This window comes from Ovis aries, chromosome 3 (genome assembly GCF_016772045.2).
Source record: "Ovis aries strain OAR_USU_Benz2616 breed Rambouillet chromosome 3, ARS-UI_Ramb_v3.0, whole genome shotgun sequence".
NCBI classification, from domain to species: domain Eukaryota; kingdom Metazoa; phylum Chordata; class Mammalia; order Artiodactyla; family Bovidae; genus Ovis; species Ovis aries.
The window spans coordinates 101,385,602-101,409,079 of NC_056056.1; the positions used below are offsets into that span (position 1 = coordinate 101,385,602).

Below are 23,478 nucleotides of genomic sequence, written 5' to 3' on the forward strand. Positions count from 1 at the left end.
TAGGTCTAGCATTCATAGTAGTTTTTTTTAATGTATTTTTGTATTTCATCTTGCATTCACTTTGTGTCATTCATAAAACTGAAGTTTCTTTAACCCCTAAGCACCAACCACCATGCCACTCAGTCTTCCGTAATAATGGAGATCTCTTAGAGATGAATGATTGAGTTGCATTACATTCAGCACCCACTGCTGCTGCTGCTGCTGCTAAGTCGCTTCAGGTGCTTTAATTACACATTTTGTTTTGAGATCATTGTAGATTCACAGGCAGTTTATGGAAATAATACAGAAAGACCCTAAGTACCCTTCACCCGTTTCCTCCAGGTGGTAACATCTTGCAACCCTATGATAGAATATCATAGTCAGGATATTGACATCAGTACAGTCAACATCAGAGCAATTCCATCACCACAAATTTCCTTCAAGTTGTCTTTACATTCCAGAAATAAATCCTGCTTGGTCATGGTGCTTACTCCTTTTTATACACTGCTAGATTTGATTTGCTAGTATTTTATTGAGATTTCTTTTTTCTTTGTCTCTAAGACTTGATACCTTTCCATTTTTCTAATGCAAGTATTCTAGCACTATCAATTTCCCTTTCAGTACTGCCGTAGCTGCCTGTCCTGAATGTTGAATATGTTATATTTTCATATTCCGTTCTGTGGATTCATTATTTGCTTTAGGATTTCCTCTTTGATCCATGAGTTTTTGAGAAGTATGTTGTGTGACTTCCAGGGGTTTAGGGGTTACTATCTTTTGTTACTGATTTTTAGTATGGTTTCCTTATGGTCTGTGTATGATTTCAGTTCTCTCAAGTTGGTTGAAGTTTGTTTCGTGACACAGGAAATGCTCTGCCTTTTTGACCATTCCATAGGAACTTTAAAAAAAAAATGTGAGTTCTGTTATCATTGAGCGGAGTTTTCTATATACGTCAGTGAGATCTGTGCTGTTTATTTCTTCCACATTCTTCTTGATGTTCTGTTTAGCAGTTCTGTGGCAACACACTCTAGTGTTCTTGTCTGGGAAATCCCGTGGATAGAGGAGCTACAGTCCATAGGGTCGCAGAGTCAGACATAACTGAATGGCTAACCAACAACTGTTGCTGAAAGTGGGGTGTTTAAGCCGTGAAGTCACCTGCTCGCTGTGGCAGAGCCCCCTTTCGTGGTGTGTCTGGGTGAGGAGGGCAGTCTCAGGCCTGGCAGTCTCAGCCTCACTCAAAACACTTCTTGACACTAGTTTGTGGGTGCAGCATGTGATCCATCCCCCTTACTGGCTCTGCCTCATCTGCCATTGTAGATTAAGTGTGCTAAGTCACTTCAGTTGTGTCCAACTCTTTATGACCCAATGGACGGTAGCCCACCAGACTCTTCTGTCCATGGGAGTCTCCAAGCAAGAACGCTGGAGTGGATTGCCATGCCCTCCCCCGGGGATCTCCCTGACCCAAGGATTGAACCCGTGTCTCTTATGTCTCCTGCCAATGCAGGATTCTTTACCCCTAGCCTCATTGGGTAGGTTAGGACTCACTCAGTTTGCAAAAGGACTGAGTCTCATGGCTGCTTTCCGTTCCTGCAGGTCGCGGGCCAGGGGACGCCAGGTCTGAGACATCGTCTTGTGTTGGATGAGGCAGTTCTAAGATGCCGTCACTCTGTGTACCTTAGGACCTAGGATCCCGGGCCAATTCACCTTACCCTTGACACCTTTTAGACTTTTCCTTCAGCTGTTCTTTGTGTTGTTTCCAGGGTTTGTTGCTGTGCTTAGCAGAAACAGGGAGAAATGAGTTGACACCATCCCTGTTCAGAACTGAGGCTCACAGGTCATTTCCACACATATGTTTGAGACCCAGTTTGCATAGCCTATGAAAAATGCAGAGATGTTTAATCCACATAACCTCTGTGTGTCAAACGGACTGGCCAGTTGGGAACAAAGAGCTAAAGAAAATGGCAAATGGCAAAAGGGAAACCACATGTGTCTCAAAGCAAGACGTGATTAACTGCCAAGTGAATGATATAGACAGGAAACCCTGGGGACTCCAAGGGAGGAAAGATCAATGTATCTCTGAGTCTGATCTCTGCAATTCATAACCGCGGTTTTCAATGGTCACAGTGCCCATAGGATATGATCTTAAGATTAAAGAGACTTCTAACTGGTAATATGAAAACAAGAGCTAGAAAGTCACATCTTAAAACAAGATACTCCCCCCTCCCCGCCACAAGTCAGCTGGCCCCTGCTTTACCATATAGTGGGAGAGTGGGAACCAGGGCAGGGAGAGATCAGTGGGAGACAGGTGATGAGGAAAACTTTGGGAGAATGGCTTTCATAATGAATGCCTGCATGTGGTGACTAAAACCCCGAAGGCAGTGATTGAAAAGTGAAAGAGGTGTGTGGCTGAGTCAGTGGGATTTCCAGTTTTGAGAAAACAGGTAGCATGCCCTCTGTATGGATGGACACGTGACAGTGGGGAAAGCCGGGAGCACAGGGCTGTGTGAAAGCGGGTCACTGGTTGGGCAGCTGTGTCCATGCAGCTGAGCGCAAACAGCACAGCATGCCCAAGCGGGGGCTGGCAGAAGGTGGAGGCCAGATCCTGACTTAGCCTGTCAGAGTGCTCAGCGGGGGGCCTGGAGGCCCACCCCTCTGCTGTGTGCTGTGGTTGTCACCCACTCCGCTCGGAACCTGCCGCTGTCCCTTCCGCGGATGCTCCTGGTCCAGTTTGCAGGCTTTCTGTGCTAGGTAGCGTGTAGGCACGAAGGAGGGGAGAGAGGAGGGAAGAAGAGATGAAAAATAATTCAACATAGATGGCATATTGATTTTTTTTTTAATCAAAGATTTGCAGCCTGAAGCTCAGCAGGTGATAGGAGAAAAAGTATTGGAGGGGTTATTATTAAGGTTGGTAGCATTTAGCATACTATTCGTATAATACAACATCCCAGCAGATTATCTGAGTTAGTCCATCTGGTGCTAGCAGTTTTTTCAGTAAACATAAAAAATAATCATAGGTAGTAATGTTAGATAAAACATCAGAATGACTACTTTCCTTCTAATAGTTATGTAAGCGTGAGGACATACGAGGTCAGCATTTTCTGTGCGTGCATGCTCAGTCGCTCAGTCGAATCCGACTCTTTGCAACCCTGTGGACTGTAGCCTGCCAGACTCCTCTGTCCATGGGATTCTCCAGGCAAGAATACTGGAGTGGGTTGCCATGCCCTCCTCCAGGGGACCTTCCTGACCCAGGGATCAAACCCAGGTCTCTTGTGTCTCCTGCTTTGGCAGGTGGTTTCTTTACCACTAGCACCACCGGGGAAGCCCCCCACATTTTTTAGTTGAGTCTAAAAATCACAGTAGAGAAACCTGCACTATTATTGTTGTTGTTTGCTGCTGCTGCTGCTGCTGCTGCTGCTGCTAAGTCGCTTCAGTCGTGTCCGACTCTGTGCGACTCCATAGACGGCAGCCCACTAGGCTCCTCTGTCCCTGGGATTCTCCTGGCAAGAACACTGGAGTGGGTTGCCATTTCCTTCTCCAATGCACGAGAGTGAAAAGTGAAAGTGAAGTCACTCAGTCGTGTCCAACCCTCAGTGACCCCATGGACTGCAGCCTCCCAGGCTCCTCCGTCCATGGGATTTTCCAGGCAATTGTTGTTGTTTGGATACAGTTAAATATTTAAAGGTGGGTACTGGGGTGGGAAGCGATGATCAATCTGGTAGTCCATCAAGCAAAGAAGGGATTTCCCTTTTAAAATCTGCACATTCACATCTCATTTAGGGCAAAATCGGGATTGTGTTGGATACCCTGTTGGTATCACAGGTAATTTTAAGGAGCAAAGAAACAATTAAACATATATTTTTATTTTGGATTATTCTACATAAGTTAAAGATCTGTTCGCTTTATTTGACAACAAACTGTTGGTCACAGACCATGTACCAGGGATTGTTCTAATATAATAGAGCACACAAGAGCCCCTGGCCATGTCTGTTTTGTCTAAGTCGCTGTTGAAAACATCTATGGTCTTGTGATGGGACTTGGAAGTGATGGGTGTGGAAGGGAGGGGTGTGAACTCCATTTGTGTCGAAAGGAGATTGATAGGGAATTTAGGGATTTAAAAGGGGGTCCCGTATTGTAAGGCTGTGTTTAACATGAGTGGGCTGTGTTGACAAACAGAAAGGGAAAAAGAAATCTATGACTGATTTTAGGAGGAAAAATGCCAATAATCTTATTTGTATTTATCCCGTTACACTATTTTAAAAAACATAATTTCTTTCTCCTGTTCAAATCAGTAGTCCATTGTTGAATGTTTATAATGTGTTGAACCAAAAAGTATTACCTGGAACCAGGGGATTGTGAGGGAAGGATATTTATTCTCTGTTTTCCTAACACTCAAATAAGAATATCTTAATAATGTGATAAAAATTCTCTTTGAATATAAATATGCCTGGGAAATACATGCTTACACATCAGTCTTCCATTACTATCCCCATCATTCTGTATTTTCCAGACAAAACCAGACTCTTCCCTCCACCCTCATACATTTTATTTTCCACACCAACCTCTCTTTTTCCTATTCCTGATAATGTCCTATTTCTTACCTTATACTCAAGAGAGTCTGACTCTCCAGTTCATCATCCCTCCACAAAGTGCTCTAGTGAAATATGACCTCCCCAGGGCCCGGGGGACTTCCTCACACTTGCCTGTGTCCGTACTAGTGATTTCTAACCTCCCAGCCTGCACTGAGTTGCAAGCTCTCCAAGGACAGGGACTGTTTTGACAGTCAGTGTTACTCCTGGGATCATCCACATGGAGGTTCCTTAGTGAAGATTTACTGAATTGCATCAGAGAGCAAACCTTCAAATATTTGGAGGATAGTCTCTCTGTTCCACCAGTATCCCAGGCTCTCCAGCTTCAGTTCTTAAGGTTGCTCTCTAAAGCCTTTGTCTTTCTGTTTGCTCATGTTTGCATCTTGTCCTAACAGTGTATCTAGAACTGAAAACAGAGCTCTTACTGGGGCCGAGGACAACCTGACGACCAATTTCCTTGCTCTAGGTGGAAAACTAGCCACCTAGGGACATGAGGGGCATTTTGCTTTAATTATTGTGGGCGAGTCAAGTCAACCAGGGCTTCCCCGGTGACTCAATGGTAAAGAATCTGGCTGCAGTGCAGGAGCCTCAGGAGACATTGGTTCAATCCCCGGGCTGGGAAGATCCCCTGGAGGAGAGCATGACAGCCTGCTTCAGTATTCTTGCGTGGAGAATCCCATGGACAGAGGAGCCTGGCAGGCTACAGTCCCTGGGGTCATAAAGAGTCAGACACGAGGGAAGCGACTTAGCACATGCCCAAGTCAACCTGAAACTCTTTGCAGGCCAGGTGGCCGTGAGCCATGCTGCTGGGCCTGTGGCTAGGCCAACCCAGGTCTTGTGGCTATTCCGCCTTGAAAGGCCCACCTGCCTCTCTTGCTTTAGATGCTGAGGATACATCAACAGCATCACAACCCTTTGTTTCCACACACTGAGTGGCTTTTTGCTGAAAAAGATCGAACGTGTGCTTATCTTCCAGGGATCTTAAGAGTTTGCTTCTGTTCTGCTCATTGCATGTGCCCCATCTGAAAGGTCTCTCTAACCTGGAGGATCCAGTCGGTCCTGTAGAACCTTCACACCACCCTTGGAGACATGCTGGCTTGTGAACGCCTGGTGGGGGCCGACAACCAGGAAGCTGGTCTTTCTGTGACCCCAGGCTATATCTTTCTCGCTCCGTAAAGAGATGTACTGGCTCACTCCCATCTTCTCCTCTCCCTTCTTCCACATCCCACACACAAACATAAGTGAATGTTCTGATGTGACCGGCTGCAGAGATAAATTTAAGGAACTATCACATGGGGTTGTTTTCCTTTGATTTTAATCTCTTTCTGCTGGCAACTCTGAGGTGCCTGGCATGACTCCCTTCCCTGTAAAGGAGTGACACATTGAAAAAATAACTCTGGAATGCCCTCCCCAGTTCTTAGGGTCAACCTTTAATTAAGTAAGGTATGTAGCAGGTTTCTACCTGGCCATGTAGAGACGGACACACTCACACGGTTTGTGAATGTGAGGGGCCTGTGTGGTTGTTGCATTGGAGACCCCTGTTCAGATCCCATGGGCAAGGAGAAGTGTGTTGTCCCTTCATACCAGGGCTCCAGCACGGGGCTTGGAGTTTGTTGAGCACCATGGGTCCGTCCTTTCTGCTGAACTTGCTATAAATTGTAACTTTGGGTACTTATAATATTTTGCTTTATACAGCTTAAACCTACTTTTACACTGTGATTCTTAGGGCATGAAGCTCCCATTTCCCCCTCAGTCGGAGGCAACGGTAATGGATCATCATATAATGCCAGGGAGTTCCTTATTTCCTATTCCACTTTCTGTTCCTCTCTCAGGAAAGCCTTGTCTGTCGCCACACTCCAGGGATAATCTGTCGTTCAGCAATGCTGAGATGTTCTGTCATGAAAAGGAGTGGATGATGGACAAAGTGCTCGTGAAATTTCTTTCACAGCATAATACTGAGGGGTCGAAACTAGGCATCTGTAAGGAATGTCACCAAATCCTTTCCATTTATTTTTATGTAAAAACAAGGCCTTGCAGGAGAGGGATAACTCTCGTGGTAGAGTAAAAACAGGTCCTCAAAGCACAACTCGCTGATAAAAACCAGATGCAGGCTTCATGTCAGTCAGTTTAAGCCACGCTCTGCTGCAGTAACAAACAGCCCCTGGTTGCGTGGCTTCCAGCAGACGCCCACGTCTGTCGTGATTCCGTTTCAGTTCTGCTTCAGGGAACACTCCCTCCCGTGGTTCAGGCTTCTTCTCACATCCGGGTGGGAGGGCCTTGGCGCTTGCCGCCGCCGTCTTCCTGCTCTGCCGCTGGTCTCGCACTCAGCTGTGCTTTCAGGGGATGCACATTAGTCCATCCTCCCTTTAGCGTCCCGTTGTATCACCGTCGCTTGTGTATGTTTGCACTGAAACTGCATATATTTTTAAAAAGCATTTTTTGTGGACAAGGAAAGTATAAGAGGATGAGAAATTAAATACAGTTGGATTCCTGATAGCTGTTCAATGTACATATACAATTTTCAAATTTGCTGTGACTATCTTTTTACTAAAACCATCTTCACTTTTGAGTGGTTACAAAATCTGTATAAAAACATTTGAAATCTTAGCCTCTCCCCCCATCCTTTGCAGTAGTGTAGAGGAGTTTGTGTTCACATGTGCCTATGTATACAAAGAATTCTCTAGACTCTGAATATGCTGTAAAAAAGACCAAAAGGTGGGATTTTTATACCCTTTCAAAAACTGAATGCTTCCTACAGGGGCACTGGAATGGCTTTATGGAACATTGTCCTACCTCCTTAAATGATAAAGAAATGTGGGAAAAAACATTGACATGATCATCGTTAGTAAAAATATATTCTTCTGCCAGTCTTTCTGCAGAATATTATTTTTGCATTAAAATTTAATTTTGTCTTAATATCAAACTGTGCTCAGCCTTGGCTTTCAGAGTATTGGACATTTCTAATTGGAGCAAAAGTCTGTCTCTTGGGCACAGAAATATGACAAGTACAGCCGAGTCATGACTGTGTCAAAATTCATTTCTACTTGTTTATAACACATATCTTTGAGTTCCTATTAAGATATCCCACCATCATAAGAATTTTTTGGAGGCAATTCTCCATCAAAGGATCTTGAGTTCACAGTAATAAAGTGTCACAAAAGAAATTTGACAACTTCCTATAACTTTAATTGCTATCTTGAAGTAATTATGTCTAGAGGACAGAATACAGTATATTTTATTATCCATCAATTTCTTTTTTTTCATATGAGTTCTGGGTTTGTACAAGTCAATTATTTTTTGATAGTTTCTGTAAATAATGTTTGATTATATTTTATCATTTTTACTTTACTACATCACCTTGGTGATAAACGAAGCATTTCTAAGCACTGTAGTTCTTTACAGTATTGTGTGCACTATTGCCTTCTTAGCGTCCACAAAGTTTCAATAGGTATATATCTATATAGAGAGGATTCCCAGGTGGCTCACTGGTAAAGAATCCACCTGCCAGTGCAGGAGATGCAGGAGTCTCAGGCTTGATGTCTGGGTTGTGAAGATTCCCTGGAGAAGGAAATGAAAACCCACCCCAGTATTCTTGCCTGGGAAATCCCATGGACAGAGGAGCCTGGTGGGCTACAGCTCGTGGGGTCTCAAAGAGTCAGACACGACTGAGCACACTTGCACATATCTATACAGAGACAGATAGACATATCACCATTTACTAGAAAATGTTTGAAATTGATCTTTGCTACACTTACAAGGTGGAAAAATCCTACAAGGTGAATGAGGGTTGGGGAAAAAAAAAATACCTTCTGTGTATAATTGTCAGAGTGGCAAATTGTTATTTAAGCAGGGTATTATTTTTTTTGTATTTAAAATTTTTAATTTCCCTGTGTTTATATAATGCTAACTGTATATGAAAAGACGTCACTGATCCTGTATCAGAAGGACATTTGGGATTTTGGTTTGTGTGCCGCAGAGGTAAAGATCTATGTCATCCTGTTCACACACATTCACAATGCTGCTAAGTCGCTTCAGTCGTGTCCGACTCTGTGCGACCCCATAGACGGCAGCCCACGAGGCTCCGCCATCCCTGAGATTCTCCAGGCAGGAACACTGGAGTGGGCTGCCATTTCCTTCTCCAGTGCATGAAAGTGAAAAGTGAAAGTGAAGTCGTTCGGTTGTGTCCGACTCTTCGCGACCCCATGGACTGCAGCCTACTGGGCTCCTCCATCTATGGGATTTTCCAGGCAAGAGTACTGGAGCGGGTTGCCATTGCCTTCTCCACATTCACAATAAGACCCTGCAATTAGTATACAAGGTAAGTTAAGTCATGAAGCCCCTAAGTTAATCCATGACCTTGGTCACACAGTCAGACCTACAGACACAGTTTCATATCCACTCATCATCTGTTACATATGTGTAGTGGCTCACGCGGTTGTATGGGGGAGAGCTGCCTGTTTCCAGCTGTGGACCGTTTTCGGGGGTAGTGGAGGATCATGGGACAGGGGCTGTGGAGGGAAGCCAGCTCCTCAGTTAGGTCCTTTGCAGAGTGCAAAGAGCCCTCTCTCCCGCGCTGTCCGCTCACTGTGTTTGTAGAACCATGCATCGCCTTGTCTCTCATTTTCACCATTTCCTGACTGCTTTTAACAACTGGCATCCACCCCACCCCCCTGCCCCACACCGCTACTACATAAAACACAGCCCCAGAAAGGATGCTATAAAATAGCTTTCTCAGTTCATTTCTCAGCCACTTCTGTACAGGATGAAATAATAGATTTTGGTGACTTTGAGAAGTTACAGCTATTCCTGATCCTCCATCTTCAAAGGCTTATAGTTTGGACACAGAACGATTTAAAATTGACCACAATGCACTTTTTATTTACATGGCACATCCTCGTCTAGATGTTTGCAAATTCAATAGAGGGGCATTGTTCTAAAGAAGGAAAGGGAAATGAACATTTGTGAGTAGCTGTGTGAGTCTGTTTCTGATCCTTTCTCAAATGCATTTTGCATATCAAAAAAATTCCCCCCAAAATCATCACGTGTTGGGGAGTATTATGTTCATGTTTTATAATGAAGGAAAGTCTAACGATATATTAGATAGTCAATCTAGAGTCACACAACTGCCAGGATGCACAGGTGGTGTTGAATGTCTGTCCCTACTCAGTTCAGTTCAGTTCAGTTCATTTCAGTCGCTCAGTTGTGTCCGATTCTTTGCAACCCCATGGACTGCAGCACGCTAGGTCTCCATGTCCATCACCAACTCCTGGAGTTTACTCAGACTCAAGCCCATTGAGTCAGTGATGCCATCCAGCCATATCATCCTCTGTCGTCCCCTTCTCCTCCTGCCTTCAATCTTCCCCAGCATCAGGGTCTTTTCAAATGAGTCAGTTTGTCACATCAGGTGGCCAAACTACTGGAGTTTCAGCTTCAGCATCAGTCCTTCCAATGAATATTAAGGACTGATTTCCTTTAGGATGGACTGGTTGGATCTCCTTGCAGTCTAAGGGACTAAGAGTCTTCTCCAACACCACAGTTGAAAAGCATCAATTCTTCGGTGCTCAGCTTTCTTTGCGGTCCAACTCTCACATGCATACATGATTCCTGGAAAAACCACAGCTTTGACTAGATGCACCTTTGTTGGCAAAGTAATGTCTCTGCTTTTCAATATACTGTCTAGGTTGGTCATAACTTTTCTTTCAAGGAGCAAGCATCTCATGGCTGCAGTCACCATCTGCAGCCACCCCCCAAAATATAGTCTGTAACTGTTTCCATTGTTTCCCCATCAATTTGGCATGAAGTGATGGGACCAGATGCCATGATCTTAGTTTTCAGAATGTTGAGTTTTAAGCCAACTTTTTCACTCTCCTCTTTCACTTTCATCAAGAGACTCTCTAGTTCTTCTCTTTCTGCCATAAGGGTGGTGTCATCTGCATATCTGAGGTTATTTATATTTCTCCCAGCAATCTTGATTCCAGCTTGGGCTTCATCCAGCCCAGCATTTCTCATGATGTACTCTGCATAGAAGTTAAATAAGCAGGGTGACAATACACAGCCTTGACGTACTCCTTTTCCTATTTGGAACCAGTCTGTTGTTCCATGTCCAGTTCTAACTGTTGCTTCCTGACCTGCATACAGGTTTCTCAAGAGGCAGGTCAGGTGGTCTGGTATTCCCATCTCTTGAAGAATTTTCCACAGTTTGTTGTGATCTGCCCAGTCAAAGGCTTTGGCATAGTCAATAAAGCAGAAGTAGATGTTTTTCTGGAACTCTCTTGCTCTTTCGATGATCCAGCAGATGTTGGCAATTTGATCTCTGGTTCCTCTGCCTTTTCTAAAACCAGCTTGAACATCTGGAAGTTCATGGTTCATGTACTGTTGAAGCCTGGCTTGGAGACTTTTGAGCATTACTTTACTAACGTGTGAGATGAGTGCAATTGTGTGGTAGTTTGAGCACTCTTTGGCATTGCCTTCTTTGGGATTGGAATGAAAACTGACCTTTTCCAGTCCTGTGGCTGCTGCTGGGTTTTCCAAATTTGCTGGCATATTGAGTGCAGCACTTTCACAGCATCATCTTTCTTACCTGGTCCCAAATTACACAGCCATGAATGTGAGGCTTCCTTTTGAAGTTCCCACCACACAGACCCCTTTTCCGATTTCAGGGCTCAGGCATGGATCCTGATGCCTCTTGTTAATTAGCCTGGACGGTGCTTGGCATTCCCAGTAATGACCAGCTCTTACTTGGTGCTTGCTGGGTGCCAGGCACTGTGTCGGCCTGTTTCCCACATTATCTCACCTCATCCTCTTCCTGAGTCTATTGAGGTGAGCACCATCACTACCCACATTTTACAGGTAAGGAAACTGAGGCCCAGAGAGGTTAAGCAATTCACCCTAGGTCACACAGTAAGTTAGCGAGCCAGGATCTGCACCCAGTTGTCTGCTCTCAGCACCCACATTCCCAACCACTAGGGTCTGGAAGAAACAGAAGGGCCCTGGTAAAGGGCAGTGTGTTGAAGGAGAGGACTCCTGTCTTTGCCCCATTTCTAATAACAAATGATATGGTCAGATAAGGCTTTTATTGGGTTGGCCAAAAAGTTGATTCGGGTTTCCCATAATGACAAACTTTTTGGCCAGCCCAATGTGTTAGATAGCTATTTTCCTAATAAAGCTTAGAAATAGTAATATGCAGGATTGGATAATCAGGGAAGGAGGAAAAGCAGAACTTTGGAGGGAAGGTCAAGGGGAGCATCTTCAGGATGGGGGCAGTGGGACAGAGGGAAGCAAGTAAGGGTTTCAGTCTTAGAAAGCCCAGGACTTTCTGAAATGGAAGAACTCTACTAGTACCTCTTGTCTCTAAACAAGGCAAGTTAGTATCTCATTTTTAATTCTTAGAGAACTCAATCACTCCAGATTTGCAAATGACAATATTTACGAGTGAACTCACCATTTGTAATATTAATTCCAATTCAGATGTCTTTTTTCTGACCCTGTGTCTGCCCATCCTATTTGTCACTAAGTGATTGTAAACATCTGACAGTAAATTGCAAATACGCATCAGTTTGGAAATGGGTCTGGGCAAGGGAAAGGCTACCCACTCCTGTATTCTTTCCTGGAGAATTCCATGGGCAGAGGAGTCTGGCAGGCTACAGTCCGTGGGGTCCCAAAGAGTCAGACACGACTGAGTGGCTAACATAACACTTGGAAATAGGACACGCACATCTTAATTTCATCATATCAGTGAGAGTGATGAACTACTCGAGTCATAGGCCGTGTGCCATTGGCAAATGAGCATTTGGCAGTTAAACAAGCTAATAATTAGAGAAGAAAAATCAACCAGCCAGGATGATGGCCTGGTAGGTATTTTGAAAAGAGAAATCCTTGGAAGAATCACAGACACTCTAAATAATTTTTCCAAAGGAATCCTCTTTATGGATTGAAACTCAGAAAGATGTTCTCAAGGATGGACATTCAGTTTTTGTCAGAAAGATTATTTTGAAGAGTAATTATGACTTGATTCATTCTTTACTCATGACAGAGTGGATATTAAATTAGAATAGTAAAATGCTGAACTATAAATTAATAAATGTTCTTTCTCAGTTTGTTGCATACATTCTCCGTCTATGAGTTTAAAATGGTTAAGTCTATTCTTTTAATCTTAATTTTGTAAAAGAAAATGATTTCATAGATACGGCAATGCACTCAAGGCCCGCACCAGAGCAAAACCCACTCCATTTTTGTTCAGCCATATTATTTTCATTATTACTAGGACTAATGATTTCTTGTGATCATTCAAAGAAGAAACAGTTACTTGTCTCTGATACCCCAGGCATTGGAATCCAGAATACTGTGACTTTATGTCTCTTTTACCAAAGAGAATATTGAGATTCAACACACAATTTCATTGTTCCTCTCTTGGAATGTTTATCACATATTTCCCCACACACCCACTTTCCTTTATCTTGTTTCCCCTCTTGGTTTTGGATGGATTACAAAATGAAAACAAAACCCGAGGAACCTAACCACGAATGTAGAAATAGTTGAGAACAGAAAGAACGGAAAGAGAATTCACTTAATCTTACTGTTAGGTTACACTGAGTTTCACAATGAAGTTCTTTGTCCAAACTTACTTGACACAGTTGAACATGTAATTAAGGTTTAGCTATAAAATCACTCTGTTAGTAATGCCTTGTCTCTTATAAAATCAAACTGCTAATATTAGAGATTTGATGGTAAAAGTTTCTCTATAATGTCTAGGGAAAATATAAAAGAGAGTTTTTTTTTTTTTTTTTTTTTTTTTTAGTACTTGGAAAGAGTGAAAAATATCACCTCATGGTTATTGTGTAAAAAGACATTTTATTCTATTTCTTGTCACTGACATATTATTTTAAGGGCTTTAAAAGACATGCCTAGAAGCCTGTGAGTGTTTTAGGACATTCAACACCAAGTGGCATTTATACACTTCTCCCAAAGTTTATCTTTTCTCCTATCTTTATAGAAACTAACAGGAAAGATACTTTACTTGTAATGGAAACAGTTCAATAAATAAAACGGTGTTGATACGTGAATGTTAGCAGCAATGAGGTATCCAAAGTGGGTGTGTTAAGTACTTTTACATGAACTAGCTCACTAAATTATTGACAGCCCCATCGGGTTGGTACTATTATTTTCCCAATTTATAGATGAGAAATCCGAAACTGGAGTAACTTGCTCAAGGTCACCTTGAAAGAGACTTTTCTTTTCTTCCAACTAAACTTTTATTTGGAGAATGTAAATCCAGGACACATCCAGAGGTTTCCCACCTGTTCTCCCACCCCCACCCCAATTCATCTCTCTCTAGTTGAGGATTAGATGATGTCATGAGTTAATGGCAGGGAAGACTCATTTTTGAGGTTTTGTGGGGTTTTTTTTTTTCCCATGTCTATTTTTTCTTGTGTTTTGTTTGCTTTTTGTTTTCTGTTTGTGACAGCGTTTTTCAATCTTAGATGTCTTCCAGGAGGAACTGTTTGTTTGGAATAGAGGATGGTGGCTCTGCCTTAGATTTCCTGGGCTGTGTCTTAGGACTTAAATTCTTTCCTCAGGTTTAGGCAGAGGGCTCCTCTGGGGACAACAGGAGAAGCTCATTTATGGGGGAGAAATGTGCTCTTTAACAAGGCCCTTGTTCTCCGCTATTTTCATTCGTCTTCCTTTTCCTTTGAGTTTTTCTGTTCCGTGTGGAACAGAAGGGAATGGAATTGCAAGAAAAATGCATGCATGCAAAGCCCAGCAAAGGCTCAGCAGGTAGATGCAGCCAGGCACTCTGGGGGCTTTGGCAGGATTTAATTTGGAAGAGTCTCTGAGACCGGGAGATTCTCAAAGGAATGAGTGATATTGCTGTAGCCCTGTGTTCCAGGAAACAGACTCACTCAGGAGGACAATGCAGACGGCGGAGTGCAGTTTATTACACCAGCAGGCCCAAGGCAGAGTTTCCTCCGAGCCAAGGACCCCGGCCAGTTTTTGTGAAAACGTTATATACCTTAAGTGTACTTGCCCAAACCCACCTCCCCAAATTCCCTGAAACTAGTCTGAACAAAGGAAAAGAAAGATACAATCAACGTTAACCCATGATTCATATGCCTTAAACCCTAATTCGTGTGCCTTAAGCCTAGGTAATTAACAGTGGACAATTATCAATAGGCCTGTGGTCATACCCCAATAAGCATGATAGAATGTATGATTCTATTCAGTTACACAGATAATTAGGGTATTCTTTTAGGTGATGGAGAGTCTAGGTAGGAGCCCTGGGGCTCTTCCATGGGTGTGGCATGGTGGGGGGGGGCGGCGGGGGTGGGGTGGGCTGGTTTTCCAGTCTGTGTGTCGTTTCCATAGATACTGGGCAAAGAGCTCAGTGTCCACAGTCCCGCCCAAGCTGGAGTCCTGCTCTCCAGATGGAGCCTGTTCTGTCTGTTTCCTCCTTCAATACAGAATTTGAACGCTGCAGGCAGGAAACTGCCAGGCCTTCCTCAAGGCAGAGCGCGGAGAGCTCTGAGGGCCCCAGACTAGGGATCTGTACCATGCAGACCAGCATGGGGGAAGGAGGTCAGTCAGCCCACGTGAGAGCACCTTGTGTTGCAGAGAACTGGAAAAGTAATCTGACTTTATTGCTCTTGCATTGAGGGTGGTAATCTCCCTATTGTAAAGGAGTCCAGAGCCTCAGTCTAGATGCTTGATTGTGGCTGAAGGATGCTCTGTTCTGACTCCCCGAGCTCTCTTCCAAGGTTTATCCTCCACTAGTCTTTGGTTGACTCCAAGACTGAAAAAACTGATGTCTCAATATTCCCCATGCACCCCAGGCATTCTTCCCACCTCTCCTAGCTGATTTGCAGTCTCCGCCCACACCCCACCCTCCAGCTGATCCTAATGACCCCCGTCGTGATCTTCCTGGTCAGATGCCACTTCCACTTCCGGTGAAAGTTTCACGCAGTTCATTGATACATACCTGTTTTTTCATTTTCTGTTCCATGAACTTGTTTGGATGTTTGTTTATTTTTCCAATCTATTACAGTACTTCATGGGCTTCCCAGTGGCTCAGACAGTAAAGAATCTGCCTGCAATGCAGGAGACTTGGGTTTGATCCCTAGGTTGGGAAGATCCCCTGGAGAAGGAAGAAAATATTCTTGCCTGGGAAATCCCATGGACAGAGGAACCTGGTGGGCTACAATCCATAGGGTTGCAGAGAGTCAGACCCGACTGAGTGACTAGCTCATGCACACACACACACACACACACACACACACACACGCACGCACGCACGCGCGCACACACACACACACAGTATTTCATACAGGGCTTTGCACATAATAGGTGTGGAATAAATATTTACCTAATGACTGAATAGATCAAATAACACATTCACTGGCATGCGGGCAACAAAATGTTGCCAAATAGAAACCCACAGGTGACACGTCTTCAAAAGGATGCTTTTATCTCAGACATAGGCAAGGCCTGCTGGGTAATGCACAAATGAAAAGGCACAGTCATGGCTTAAAGGTTGGCGATTAGTTACTCATTTGTATGTAATTAAGGATTAAAGCTGCCTGAGATAGTCTAGCCTCCTAAGTAGGTTATAAAGGACCCTCCCACATGCCCATTCTTAGTATTATTTTCTTAACAAACCATTTTACCGAAGTATCAAAAAATAAATGTAAACTTTGACCTAGTTTTTATTCATCTATAATTGATTTCTAAGTAGGGTGGCTCACCTTAACTGGCTTCCCTCTATTCTTGATAACTGTTAGTATGCAAGGGAAACATCATGTCTGAATTTGAGGCGTGTGATGGAGAAATTCTGGAGATGCTGGTGTCTCCTGATCCCCCAGGAGGAGGTCAGAGCCTTCCTCTGGACCATCACCGTATTTTGAGTTCATGATCCTTCCCTCTTCCATACTGCAGGATAGAAATGAGTCTGCGAAGCAGGGGTTGTGGGTGTCTCTCAGAGCTTAGGAGAAGGCTTCACAGGGGACACATGTGAAGTGTTTAGAAAATCACTGAAGTAGATAACTAAAGAATTTCTATCCGTCCAAAATTCAGTAACTGGCTTTGTACATATGTAGTTATTTATAGTAATCATTCAGTACATTTTTTTGGTTTACTTTTATTGAAAATAAAGGCTTCCTTGGTGGCTCAGGTGGTAAAGAATCTGCCTGCAATGTGGGAGACCTGGGTTCAGTCCCTGAGTTGGGAAGATCCCCTGGAGAAGGAAATGGCTCTCCAGTATTCTTGCCTGGGAAATCCTATGGACAGAGGAGGCTGGCGGGCTATAGTCCATGGGGTTGCAAAGAGTCAGACACGACTGATGGACTAACACTTGCACTTTTGTTGAACTCTAGTTGATTTACAATGTTGTATTAATTTCTGCTATACAGTAAAATAGTTCAGTTATACACACACACACACACACACACACATATATATATATATTCTTTTTCATAACTCTTTTCCATATGGTTTATCACAGGGTATTGAGTAGAGTTTTACCTGTTCTATACAGTGGCCCTTGTTTATCCATCATGTATGTAACAGCTTACCTCCAGGCTGTGTATTTTGAATGCTCTCCAGGCCTGTGCTGACGTGGGGCAGAGCCCTCTGTCACATCCCTCACACTCTTCTTGAGGAGTGCTTGAGTGGGTTCTAAGATTTCTGTCTACAGCCTTTGCATTCCAACCCCAAGCATCTTCCAAGTGCAGGGCTTACTTTCGGAGAACATGGCTTCTCTAGCGATTATTTTTCCCAGAGTTTAGAGCTGAGCCAGGTGTAATATGCCTGTGGTCTAGGCTTTAGAGTCAGCAAGAAGCCAGTTGAAGGAATCCATGTTTGCATAATCTGGATCACAGATAGTTTCCCCGGTGCGGATAAGGCTGATGGTGAGGTCCTCATTGTCCTTGGCTAGACAGCATGGGACAGAAGTGAAACAAGCAGAAAATAGAAACCATCCCCAGTAGCCTTCATGAAGAGCAGGAAGGGCTGGACTCCATCCCCTCTGCTGGGGACCACTGGGATGCCTGGGTGAGTGGTCTGACTTCACAGGTGAGAAGGTGTAATGGGAACCAAGAAGCCTTGATGGGGCTTCTGATCTCTGCTCTTCACCTGTCTCTGGAGAGGGAGTCATGGTTGCCACCAGTGTACAAGGAAGATGTAGATGGTTTCCTCAGAGTTCCATGAGCCTAGGAGTTTTATCCAGTAAAAGAATTGTTTTCTTGCTGCTTGTTTTGCTAAATAAACAAGCAGAGAATTATGCATTTGTGTCTTCTGCATCCACGTATTAACATGATCCTGGTGGTGTCTGAAAGAGACACTGTTACTCTGAAGGAGTAGAAATGCCAAATTATTCCTCAGTAAAAGGATACCAGGTCTTAGAAATCATGTTTGTCTCCCAAGAACCAGCTAAAGGCCATTCTTTGCTTGCTGGTTCCTCTGCGCATGGTCCCTGTCTCTGCACCAGCCCTCATTGTCCTGTATTTAGAGTTATCTCTGTGTGTTGACTCGTCTCTGAGGACGAGGTCAGCTCGGGAGGAGGGTGAGGTCTTGCCTTTGTCCCTCTGGCGTGAGTGCAGTGGTGTGGAATTTTAGCGCAGTTTTCTGTGGCACGCTGGAATGGCAGAATCGCGTTAAAGAGCATATATCACAGATTCATCCAAACTCCTTAGCACTGTTTCTCTAAAAGTCTGTTTTAAAAAAATACCCAAGAGAGGTCCATTTCTTTTCTTAACTGAATGTAAAATAATGTATATTTTAAACCATGATTATTATATTTCATCTTGAAAAAGAGATCTCTTTCTGGACTCGGATCCCATGGGTTATTGACCCTCTGTCACCCTGGGTAGAGGGAAGCTCCCTGGGCGCTCTGGCACCCGCTGCCTCGTCTTGAACAGCCAGGGCCAAGCATGGCTCATAGCATGTTAAGTGCTGAAAAACCAAAGAGCAAGAAGTAGGAGAGCACGTTGATTCTTCCGTAGGATGTCAGCTTCTCAACCTGCAGGGAGAGAAGGGCTGCTTCTTGTTATTTTCTTCAGGTCAGAGCGCCTGTCACGTGGTGTAATTTGATGTGGCTGGGAATCTTTCCCCAAGAACTCTAGATTTCTGAAGAAGCAGGAATTCAGATTCTCCACCATCCGTGAGTCTGCTTTGCCTTGAGTTTTTGTCTGATCAACTCTACTTTACTTATTAAGACATTCCTGAGTATGGATGTTATTACTGATAGGGCAGTCGCTAGTACATTTAAGTAGCTTTAGTTTTTAGTGAGAAATATTCACATTGTGACAACCTGTGTGCCAAGTCACTTCAGTCGTGTCTGACTCTTTGTAGCCCTGTGGACTGTAGCCCGTCAGGCTCCTTTGTCCATGGGATTCTCCAGGCAAGAATACTGGAGTGGGTTGCCAGGTCCTCCTGCAAGGGATCTTCCCAACCCAGAGATCGAACCCAGGTCTTTTACGTCTCCTGCATTGGCAGGCAGATTCTTTACAACTAGCGCCATCTGGGAGGCCCTTGTGATAACATGCAAAGAATGTAATCAACTCTAACCTGCCCGGGGCCAGCGTGAGGAACTCCGCCCATGGCAAAGGTCATGAGGAAGGAGGCTTGGCATACGCAAAGGCGTGATCAAGCCTCAGGAAACCCCCTGTTCCCGAGCATCTAACCCCCAAACCAGAGTCTGTTTTATGCTCTCACCTACGCCTCTGACTTTACGGGAGGCTCTCCCCCATAACCGTTTCTCTCAGAGAAGGAGTAAACGTGCAGCTCCAAAGCAATAAAAATTCCTGGGCGTGACAAGAGTGTTTCAGCTTACAGACTCCTCTGAAGGTTATCTAGCCCGCCTGTATAGGTTCGTCCAGCCACATGTGATTGTTTACAGCCTCCCAGCCTGAGAGGCACGAGATGTTTCAGACTTACTAAAGGCAAATTCTTTTGGGGAGTTAGAAATTATTAGTATAGTGGGTTGGTTAGGAATTATATTGGTGAAGGGTTTTTCATTTGTTGTGTCAATAATTGCTGCTAATTCTCTGCTCTGCGTGAGACAAGGATGTCTCAGGTCAAACCTCTCTGCTGACAGGCCAGCTTGTGTGACAGGATTATCCATACTCCTGCCACATGATTGTTTACTACCTCTTAACCATAAACAGCACAGAGAGTTTTGGAGTATTTTGAGAGTCTTAATTAGCATAGGGCTTTTTCTTCTTGTTGAGTCAATGATTGCTGCCAGGCCTCCATATCCTTAGGCACCTGGGAATATATTAATCAATGTATTTGGAATATAGAAAAGGAAATATAGTAGCTTTTAAGGTTAGCAATACTAGACTTTTTGAGTTAATGAATTTTCTCTTTTGTAATAGATCACTGTACTTTGTTATAAATCACTGTGTCCTTGCTATGTAAAAATGTAACTTTATCACTATCTTAAGACTAAATAGATCTTAAGGGGAGCATTGGTGAAAGGATTTTCATTTGTTGGGCTGATGTTTGCTGCTAAATCTCCATGTTCCCTGCCCTTATAACGAATATAACTAACATATAGGAGAAATAAGTATTAACCTTTAAGCATATAGGAGAAATAAGTATTAACCTTTAAGACTAATCATGTTAACCTTGGGTTAAATAAATTCCTTTCTTGATTGTAACTCACTACACCCTCACCCTATAGGAATGTAACTTTATTTGGAGGGTGGTGCCTGGTTTAAGAAAAAACACCCTTGGAAGAAATAAGTTTTTTGGTTATCAGAAAGAAAGGATCATAAAATTTCAGCGGGTCTCATGGCCAGAAGATGATGTAATATTCCTAAGACCTTTTTTCCTACATTTATATGAAGCACCTGATTTTGATAAAGGTCAGGACTGCTGACCCTGCGTGACTCTGTATTCATCCCTATGTGTAACAAAAGGTATATAAGCAAACCCCAAAGTAAAGAAATCGGATCAGTTTCCAGAAAGACTGATTCCCCCATGTCACTTCTTTCTTGCTCCCGTTTTTCTGGCTGAATTCCCATCTGGAGCATGGATGCTATTCCACGACGCCGACTCGGTCCCCACCTTCGAATCACCCTGGATCCACCGGGGCTGGACCCCGGCACTAACCCAAGATAATCAACCCCAAGGCCAGCTGTGGCCATTTGAACAAAAAGTTAATACAAGTAGACTTATTTTAAATACAGAGAACTCATAGAAGGTAGAAGTGGGTTAGGTTGAAAGCCAACATTCAGTCTTATGTTGATGAACATCCAAGCAAAAGTTGCAAATAGAGACTTAAGTGGGAAGGATGACCTACTGGTCCCAGTTTTAAATAAAGTACCAATCTGAGAGAAACATACAAGAAGGGAAGCACCAGAAGATTCCGCAAAGATCGCCCTCAGCTCCATTATTACACAAGAGACCATGAACAGTCAGCAGGGGGGTCATAGGAAGCTGCTGAGAAACTATTATTCCACACTGGGCTTCTTTTTTTAACCAAGTTGAGTTCATTAGAAATAGATCACCAGGTAATAATTTGACAGTTATGGAGGGCAGTAAATCTGTGAAAAGGGAGAAAGGATCTTCACTAAAATGAGGAAAAAACCCTTTGACTCAATAAACTATCATTTTTTTTTTCAGAGGAAAAGAGATCTTTGGGGTTTGAGAAGAAGACAGTGACACATTTTTTTTTAAAGATCAAAGAATTATTGTCCATGTAACAATATCATCATCCAGTGAAAACTGAATACATCACCTGTGAATCTTCTAAAGTCAGTGGACTAGCGTGCTTCTAATAATGGGCTGTCACCCTCTTAGTATTTGTGGTGGAGCCACTTCAGGGTCCTCAGGACTGCAGAGCATCCCTGGGTCCTCCCCTGGGCTTTGGAGGAAGGGGCTGAGTTGTGTGTTTCACTTGCTGTACGCTCTCTGCAGCTTTGAGGTCCTAGGGGCAGTTTCTCTTCCATGACAGCTTGGCATATGCTCAGGGAAGATACAGTCGACTGTTTCAGTCAGAGGTCCCTGGCAGACTTCGAACAGGGATGGGGTTTTAGTGAACTCTTGCATAGCCGTTAATCTGGGAACAGGCTGGGTCGTATTCACGACAGCCACTGTTGATGTGGTGATGCTGCCAGCAATGTCCTCCAACAGGGAAGGAGAAGGATGGGTTTCTTCTGATTTTTTTTCTCTGAATCTCACATGACTGTTTCTCAGGGAGGTAAAATCTGTTGGGAGTGAGACGCAGATGGTGGTGTCACTGAGCCATGTGTGTGGTGGGCATGGGTGGAGAGGGGATTCAGTCACTGCTCCTCTGCTCTAGAGAGAAGGAGGGCATGGTTGTAGCCAAGGCCAACTTGGAAAATTTCCTTGATTTCTCCCTTCCCCTAGTCAGAGCTAAGGGCTTCTGTGTGAGTTATCAGTATCACCCTCTAATGTGCTGACTGTATACCTACCCCAGGACCTTTGCATCTGCTCTGCCTTTGCCAGGAAGATTCCTTCCCTAGCTCTTCAGAGGGCTCTTTTCCCTCTTTGTTCAGAGTCTCAGTTCCAATATTATCTTTATAGAGAGGCTTGTTCTTGAATGTATCTAATATAGCCCTCCAGCAGTCCCTCTATCACAGCACCCATATTTTCTGAAGCTGCCTTGTTTATTAATTTTCTTCTTAATTAATTTTGTTTCCTCTCTTGCTCTTCCCCTTGCCATCTGGAATATAAACTCATTGTCATATGTTGCTAGGAGAGCACCTAGCACTTAGCAAGTACTTAATAGACATCTTTTATTATTCCTTTTTACTTTTAAAAATTAATTTTTGTTGGAATATAGTTGCTTTGCAATGTTGTGTTCGTTTCTGAAGTGCAACAAAGTGAATCGGCCATATGTGTACGTATATTGGATTTCCTTTCCATTTAAGTCACCTCGGAGCATTCAGTGGAGTTCCCTGAGCTGTGCATGGTGGGTTCTCATTAGCCATCTGTTTTATGTACATTATCACTGGTGTAGGTATGTCAGTCCCAACCTCCCAGTTCATTCAGCCCTCACCCCTTTCCCCACTTGGTGTCCATACATTTGTTCTCTACGTCTGTGTCTCTATTTCTGCTTTGCAAATAAGATCATCTATACCATTTTCTAGATTTCACATATACGTTATCTAAAAGCATCTTTTAAATGCCTGATGATGGTGAGCATCTTAGTGTAATATAAAATGTATGCTGCTGCTTACCTGAATGTTTCCCCCAGTAGACTATTATAACTACATCTCACCCATGCTTGTATCTTCAGCCCTTGGCACACTCGGTAAGTGCTGAATAATTGGCTGGAGAAAGGGGTGACCAAGGTCCCTGAAAGATAAGCCATGTGTATCTTTTGAAAGATTGACCAGTTGATTGAGCTCTACAGGCTGTTTAGCCATGACGTCACCATTGCCTCAGGCTCATTCTTTTTGTTACCATCCTTAGTAGTAGTCCTGTCTGTCACTCAGTCCTGTCCGACTCTTTGCAACTCCATGGACTGTGGCCTGCCAGGCTCCTCCTCTGTCCATGGGATTCTCTAGGCAAGAATACTTGAGTGGATTGCCATTCCCTTCTCTGGAAGATCTTCCTGACCCAGGGATTGAACCCGGGGTCTCCTGCACTGCAGGCAGATTCTTATTGTGTAACTTCTTTCCTCAAAGTTACTTCATTGTCACAAGGTAGCTACTGCAGTTCCAGCCATCATGTTGCTCTCCCTGCTAGGAAGGAGGGGAATGGACAGAAGAAGGGCTACCAGCTGAGTAACTCTCTACTTAAGGAACTTCCTCAGATGCTCCAACAGATAACTTGTTGTATCTCATTGAAATAGATTGAATCACATGAGTAGTCACTGCAGAAATTGGGAAATATGGCTTATCAAGTGAGTACATTGCCTCATCCAACAAAATTTGGGTGCAGTTAGTAAAGAGGAAGG

At 43.7% G+C, this 23,478-nt stretch overlaps 1 protein-coding gene across 9 annotated transcripts in view; it reads left to right on the forward strand.

The window, feature by feature from the left end:
- Positions 1-23,478, forward strand: part of AFF3 (ALF transcription elongation factor 3) — a 628,609-nt gene that overhangs the window by 193,699 nt on the left and 411,432 nt on the right. The window lies entirely within an intron of this gene.